Source organism: Triticum dicoccoides, chromosome 7A (genome assembly GCF_002162155.2).
Source record: "Triticum dicoccoides isolate Atlit2015 ecotype Zavitan chromosome 7A, WEW_v2.0, whole genome shotgun sequence".
NCBI classification, from domain to species: Eukaryota; Viridiplantae; Streptophyta; class Magnoliopsida; order Poales; family Poaceae; genus Triticum; species Triticum dicoccoides.
In genome coordinates this window covers 734,032,316-734,040,123 of record NC_041392.1, presented here as the reverse complement: position 1 = coordinate 734,040,123, position 7,808 = coordinate 734,032,316, and the positions used below count along the sequence as shown (strand labels likewise).

The window sequence follows — 7,808 nt, the reverse complement described above, 5'->3', positions numbered from 1 at the left end:
TCTGCGGCCCTTCATCGCGGGCCGCCGGATTTGGCTTTTCCGGCCGCCAGTGGCTGCACCAAGCGATGGAATGGTCGGGGAGCATCTCCCGCAGCCCCGACAAGGTCGCACCGCCGCATGCAGGTTCGTCCTCTCACCGGTGCCGTCGGTTTGCGGGAATGGATTCGTCCGGCCGTCCACCGAGCTCGGCGCTCGCACAGTGGCTCTGTGGCTCGCCGATGCCGCTCATACAGTGCGACGACTGCACGCGGACAATGTTGTGGCTAACTTCAGGCACGCCGAAGCACACCCTGGATATTCGCAGAATATGCTCTTATACGGGTAGCCCCGCAAAGGCCGTTTTCCGCGAACTGCAAACGCGTTTTGCGGGCCGGCCGGATGCAGGGTCTGCTAGAGATGCTCTTAACAAGATCCTTTATTACTAATATGCATTTTTACAACATAAAATACGCTAAGTGGAGATGTACAATAACATTACCATGTAGTTTCTTAGATAGTAACAAACATAAAATGACTAATCATTCATCAGGATAGACCAAAAAAGAAAATTTAACCTTTGTGTGAGAGCCAGGCCAATAAAAAATGGTTGCTTTTGGTGCTCCTATTCTACGTGTCTCTACAATTCGCACTATACTGGCCAAACTACTATTGTTGTGGCTCAAGAAAAAAGTCGGTGTTGTTTGATCTTTTGTAAAGATCGGGAAAAATCTACAACTTTATGGATAAAAATATTATTTTGAAAGATTTAATGAATTTTCAATTTTTTTGTAAATTTTAAAACTTGTTCATATATTTTAAAAGATTCATAATTCAAATAAATATTCATCAATTTATTAAAAGCATATATTTAACGTAGCAATTCATTAAATCTAAAATGTTCGCTAAGTTCATAAATCCAGGGGATCCGTCAGGAGGACCCTATTTCTCCATACCTATTTTTGCTTGCAGCGGAATATCGTGCTTCTTAAAAAATGAATCATCTCACCTCAGTGGTATTTGAGTAGCTCCATCGGCTCCACCAATAAGCCTCTCTTGCTCTTTGCGGATGCTGGCCTGTTGTTTGTTAAAGACAGTGCTGATGGAGAAAATGAGTTGTCCTCGTTATTGGATTGTTGCTGCAATGCTTCAAGCCAGAGAGTTAACTTGTCCAAGTCCTTCGTTTTCTTTAGAAAGGGCTACCCTAACAACCTTAAATGTGATGGATGCTTTGAACATTAGGAATGAGTCATTGTAAGGGTGATACTTGGATGCCATCTGATGTTGGCAACAGTAAAAATGGAGCCTTGAAACTTTTAAAGGACGGTGTGTCGAACAAAGTCAAAGGTTGGATAGCCAAAATTTTGTCTGTTGGAGGAAAAGAAGTGATAATTAAATTTGTTGCTCACGTTGTGCTGGTTTACTCTGTGTATTGTTTCAAACTCCCTCATGGACCATGTGAATACGTCAAATCTTTGATACAAAAGGTTTTGTGTGGCAGTAAGGAGGGCCAGAGGAAGCCTAGTTAGGTTTCACGGATTATGATGGCGAGACCAAAACAGTCTGGGGGCCTAGGTTTTTGGTAGATAGAGATTTTCAACCTCGCTCTTCTAGCCTGGCAAGCTTGGTGAATCCTAATGGAGCCAAATTCTCTAAGTGCATGGATCCTTAAATCAAAGTACTTTCATTTACTGAATTTCTCTAGGTCAAGCTGGGGGGGAGGGGGGTCCTTCACAAGTGCAGAGGTGAATTCTAGAAGGGCGTGACACTTTAACTCAAAGAATTATATGATAGGTGATGGAGAAAGGACACAAATCTGGTAGCATAATTGGCTACCCGGTCCCCATAACATGAGGACGATCATGAGTAGAGTACAGAACCCTCCACAACTTGTGGGGGAATTGATTCTGCCTAATGCAGTTTTGAACCAAGAGGCGGTTGCAGAAATATTCTTACCTACGGATGCCGAAGCTATTACGTGTGCACAAAACATGCTAATGATTTCTGGTCATGGGTACACGCCGTATGCTTGCTTCTACAAAACTGAGACGTGCAACCTGGATAGATGGTAGATTGGGTTCTTCAAACAGTGAAGGCGAGCAGAAGTCATGGTCTAAGCGATGGAAAACATATGTTCCCTCCAAGACTAAAATTTTCTTATGGAGGTTAGCCCAACAATCTATCCCAACAACTGATCTTCTCCATCATCAGAATATGTATTCTGTGACATCGTGTGGACTATGTGGCAATGAGGACTCTTGGCAGCATTCTCTTGCATTGTAGTGCAACTCGATGTGTATGGGCACTTCAAGACGTTGATCTTGTGGAACCCGTGAATAGGATTACAAAACTAGATAAAAAGTGATGGATGTTTGCGTTGATGGAGGCCCTCCACTCTTCTGAATTCATTCAGGTGCTAGTCACCTTATGGGCAATTTGGTTCGGTCGGCGGCGAGTTCTCCATGAACATATTTTTCAAAGACTTCATGCTACACATAGCTTTGTCATGCGGTACATATATGAGCTTGAAGAATGCAAACTAAAGTCATCTCATGCAATACATTTTGTACCTCTTAACAAAGCAAGGCCTAGATGGATACCACAAACTCAGGGGATGACCGAGATTAGAGTCGACGGGTTGTGTCAAGGGCTGCCAACAAAGGCTGGTTCAATGCCATGTGCAAGCATTCATCGGGTACTTACCTGGGATCTTCAGCCATGAGATGTTTGGGCATATCGGATCCGGCAATGCTTGAAGCATTGGCCTCCCGCGAGGCTCTAGCATTAGCTATGGATCATCCACTTTCACATGTGATCATAGCCTCCGATTGCCAAGGTGTTTTGAAGGACATCAATCAAGGTATGGGAAGGATGTACGACAGCATTATAAAGGAGATCACAACTACGTTGATGCAACTACAATGTTGCACCTTCATCTTCGAAGGTCCTGTGTTGAATATAGAGGCACATAGCCTTGCCAAACAAGTTTCTTGGGCTGGATATTGGCCGCCATGTATGGCTTCTGAATCCGCCAGAATTGAATTGTATCCCTATGAACATTGTTGATTAATAAAGAAAGTGTGTTAGGACTCAAAATATTTGGAAACTAACTCTAGATTTTTCCTAAAAAAACTCTAGATTTTATAGAAAACTAATTAATTTACTCTAGCGCATGAAACATACTTTTTATGCGGGAATACATAGCATATTTTGTTTCCAATGCTACTTTCATATGCTTCCTAAGAAATTGAAGTTTGCTTGAAGCATAGCAAAATTATATTTCTTTTGGTTCATGCAGTTGGCTTTTTTATGATACACATTTTGTTTCTAATGTTAGTCCACCTCACCAACTATGAAACTAAAGTTGGCTTCAAATTTAGGAAAGTTTTGTTCTGGTACACCAAAGAAATTGCTTCCATGGAATGAAATTGCTTCAAAATAGGAAACATATACATAGAGTCTTCTTTCTAGCGAAGCACATTCTGTGTGCAGCGTTACCGTACTTTGCTTGCCTTGCAACTAAACTTTGCTTCAACTGTAACAAAATTTAGTTTCCTTACACTAAATAAAATGCTTACATGGTGAATGGATTTTGTTTTGATTTAACAAAAATAAGTGTTATATAACCGGATATTTTCTTCCAAAAGGATCACAACGATATTGTTTCTATTGACTAAAATATTGCTTCGAACCAAATAGGAAGTTGTTTCCCCAAGATCAGTTTTATCATTGACACCGTCACCGGTAATTTCTGCATGCTTGAAACCAATATGGGAATGTTCCCAAACAAACAAAAATTTCTTCATGTTGAATCGAAAGTTTGCTTCCACGAACAAATATTTTAATTGGTTGCCACATATATTTTCCATCTTTTGTGCTACTTGCTTCCTTCCAAGGGGATTAGAATTTCTGATTCATATTAGTATTTTGCAACAGCCCCAGAATCAGCTATGTTGATTAGAAGCCACATCGGGGTTTTGTGTGGGAACTAGAACAGGTTTGATTCGCTGAAGCCCTCGATGAAGCGAAGCCACACCAAAATTGTCTCATGACGATCGCTTGATGAGGAATGCCAACGAGCGCTAGCATGCATGTCGGACCCCACCAACAGGGCTCACAAGTCGGGTTCATCACACTGCAAACTTTGCCATGTCTGGTATAATCAACACAGCTGACGACAACATGTACGGGTCCACCTTCATCTTCCGGTCGCACTTCCGCCATGCGCCCAACGGCCGGTATACAATAGGAACATGTTAGAAACAAAGAAGCATCGTTGGCATCGTATGAAGCAAAATTTCTATACAATATATAGAAGCATATAAGTACGCACGAGAGACAAAAGAAGAATGGATGATAGTATCACTCCATAGGTGCATCGAGCCGACGATGATATGACCCCGCGGCGGCAGCAACTGCTGCACGGAGATCGACACCACCTACACGGAAGGCAAGCATGTCTGATGTCCCCCACCTACTCTGCTTATTATGGGAGATGTGAGATGTGAGACGTGGTGATTTGTTTTTTTGTTTTTACACGAGAGAATTATGTACGTGGAAATAGCTAGCAGTTTGGGACGAGAGGCCGAAGCTAACAGCCTTGCGATGTAAAAGAAAATCAACGCCCCTGGCCTCGTCTCAATATTGGAAAGAATCAGACGACGGATTGAAAGTGTTTCCCAAAGTTAAAAGGTTTAAACGGATGCCAAAATTACAGAGTTATACTAAAAGAAAGGTTTAAAAGGACGCCAAAATTACAGAGGGGGCACAATTAAGGCACCAAATCTTATGCAATATTTTTCCTATCTGTCGCCATATCATATCATGAAATTAATCCTTAGCTAGGCGATCCCTCCACTATAAATCTACCCGTCCTCCATGCCTAGGAAACCAACAACGACATTCCATTCCTCCGCTAGTTTTAGTTATCCCTTGGCCGGCTGGCAAGAGTGGCAATGGGTCGGCTTCCGAAGAAGGTGACCCTGGGGTACGTCCGCGACGACTCGACCCGGCGCTCTAGGTACAAGCAGCGTCTGAAGGGGCTGATGAAGAAGGCGGGCGAGCTGGGCACCCTGTGCGACGTCGAGACCTGCGTGGTGGTGTACGGCGAGGGCGGGGCGGCGCCTGAGGTGTTTCCTTCCCCTGACAAGGCGGTGGGTATCCTGAATGGATTCAAGAGCATGCCGGAGCTGGGGCATTGCAAGAAGACGATGGACCAGGAGGGCTTACTCACCGAGGGCATCGCCAAGCTCCAGGAGAAAGTGGACAAGTCCCGCCGCGAATGCCAGGACCGCGAGACCAGGTACCTCCTGCAACAGATCATGGACGGGAACCTCCCGGGCCTCGTTGGCATCAGCGTGGAGCAGCTCGCCCGCGTTGGCTACAAGGTGGAGGAGCTGATCAAGAGCTTGGGCGAACTCATGGGGAAAACTCATTCCCAGGCGCCGCCGCCAGCTCCATGCGTCACCACCGGCAGCATAGACATGGGGTCTCCGGCGCTGTATCAGGCGCCAGAACAACAGCAGGAGGGCACCCTGGTCGGTGGCTACGCTGGTGGTCACGACGGGGCCGACTTCACCGGCGGTGATACGGTGATGCAGATGCAGTCCTTCAATCTGGAGTTTGGTTCGAGTCATTTCCCTCCCATGTACCAGCTCCATGGGTCACCACCGGCAGCGTAGACATGGGGTCTACAGCGCTGCATCAGGCGCCAGTGCAGCGGCAGGAGGGCACGCTGCTGAGCTCCGGAGGGGATCTTGGCACCCTGGTCTACGGTGGCTACGCTGGTGGCCACGAAGGGGCCGGCTTCACCGGCGGTGATATGGTGATGCAGATGCAGTCGTTCAATCTGGAGTTCGATTGGAGTCAGTTCCCTCCCATGTAAGCTGGATGAGGATCGTTGGAGTGCATGGCAAGCTAGCGTCGATCTCGTCTCGTCTCGTTTTATTAGTTTCTGCATGGTTAAATTCTACAGATGGCATCGTGAAGATGAGACATTCAGCTATTTCCTGGAATTGTTATATCTGGTCTATGTGTATGGTTTTATTCGCCATGCTCTCTGAGCCAGGGCACTTTAATAATTATTTTTGATGAATAAGGCATTTTTATTTGTAGTGATTGAATTTGTTATTCAGTAGGGGTCTCTAAGTCTCTTCCATAGGCCTTCGTTTGATCTCTGTGGTTGTTCAGTTCGTCGCAGATCGTAAGTTGCATGTGTTTAGAGAAATCAGCAGCTTGTTGTGTGTATTACGGCACTTAAGTACAGCACAGCTGCGTGCCTGGTAGTTCCCTGATTGCTACCACGATTAAAAGAAAGAAACATGGTCGTGTTTCGGGAGATGTACTGGCAGGGCCTTTGATGTCATCATATTTTTGGTGTCTAAAATCTTGCGTTTTGGGGGGTAGAAACGTGCTGAAGATAAGCTCTCCTGCAGGAATGTAAATGTGCTGGAGAATTAATGATTTGCGACTTAATTGCATGGTGACAGTTTTTGCTGGATTTTTTATGCATGCCTGGATAAAGATTAGTGACTTTATTACACAGCGACAGCATGGCACAGTTTGCCCGATTAGCCAATATTTCTGAAACTTGTAAAATGCAGAACAAGTGAACAACCAAGTAAGAAGAAGAACTATCATCATTTGCAATGCACAGAGACTACTGAGTTCACCGTGCAGTCGATGCTCGCCCTCCACCCCCTAGTTGGAGCTAGGTGATTTTTACATGTGTTTTGTGCATGGTAACTGCGTCTAGTTCCAGGTGATTAAGCCGAGGACGACCACTTTTTTTCATCCACTCCATCCTTAGTCATCTTGCTTGGCAAGACGCCTCATGACCGATGATCAGAGGCGATAAGGAGAAATCATGGCCTCACTTACCTTGGCGACAGCGGGCAACAGGCCAGTTTCAGTCAGTGGAGGCATCATCCTGTGGCTTCACTGAGGCTCTCGAATCGTCTACGACCTCTGCACCACTTCACCATCAGTTCTCTAGCTCTACATCATCCCACTGCCCCTGTCCTCCTTCAGCATATAAGTTTGCAATTAGGAGCTAGTTCCATGGTGTGCTTCTAGTTCTTTTTGCTAGAGATAAACTATACAAGCTACAAGAACTGACCTCAAAAATGAAATTATTGTGCTCCTTCCAAATTCCAAGCCATGGTAACAAAGATTTCAAAAAATAGGTTACAAACCAACAGCACTTTAGCTTCTTTTGCAAAAAAAACAGCACTTTAGCTTGGTATAGAAGCAATCCGCGTGGCATTCGGAGACCACTAGATTTGAAGCATGTCCAACAAGAAAAATGCTTAAGGGCCAATAGAAATAAGGTGCTCAACGCTTTCTTCAGTATAAGTAGTACAGAGGACGCAAGAGTAATTAATATTTACCGGAATTAAAGTGTCTCCGCTTCTTAAAACTATCAATAATAAGCACCCACACAAATACATTCAACTTCATTTCGCGCGTGGAAGAAGGACATCATGTAATGAACCATATTACAACCGACAGAGTTGATAAGGACCAGCCATTCTTTATAGGAAAAATGCACCCCTTTCCAACTATTGTGACCACTTCCATCCTTCCCTTCACGTGTTTCCATCCCTAGTGATCTAGCGTAAGTAGTCATATTTATGTTGTATGGAATCAATTACGGTTTCTAGTTGACCTTTGACATTTTACATTTGAAACGTTCTCTTCTTATGGAGTATATGTAAATAAATGTGTAAAAGAAACTGGAAGAGGTCCATGATTTCTTCTATTCTCACGATGAGCACAATGCGAATGGAAGGAAAAATGCAGTAAGGCAATACTTGTGATAATGTGATAAGGTG

The 7,808-nt window shown here is 44.4% G+C and overlaps 1 pseudogene; it reads left to right on the top strand.

The window, feature by feature from the left end:
* The first annotated feature begins 4,931 nt into the window (after positions 1-4,931).
* Positions 4,932-6,562, top strand: LOC119330001 (annotated as a pseudogene).
* The last annotated feature ends 1,246 nt before the right edge of the window (positions 6,563-7,808 follow it).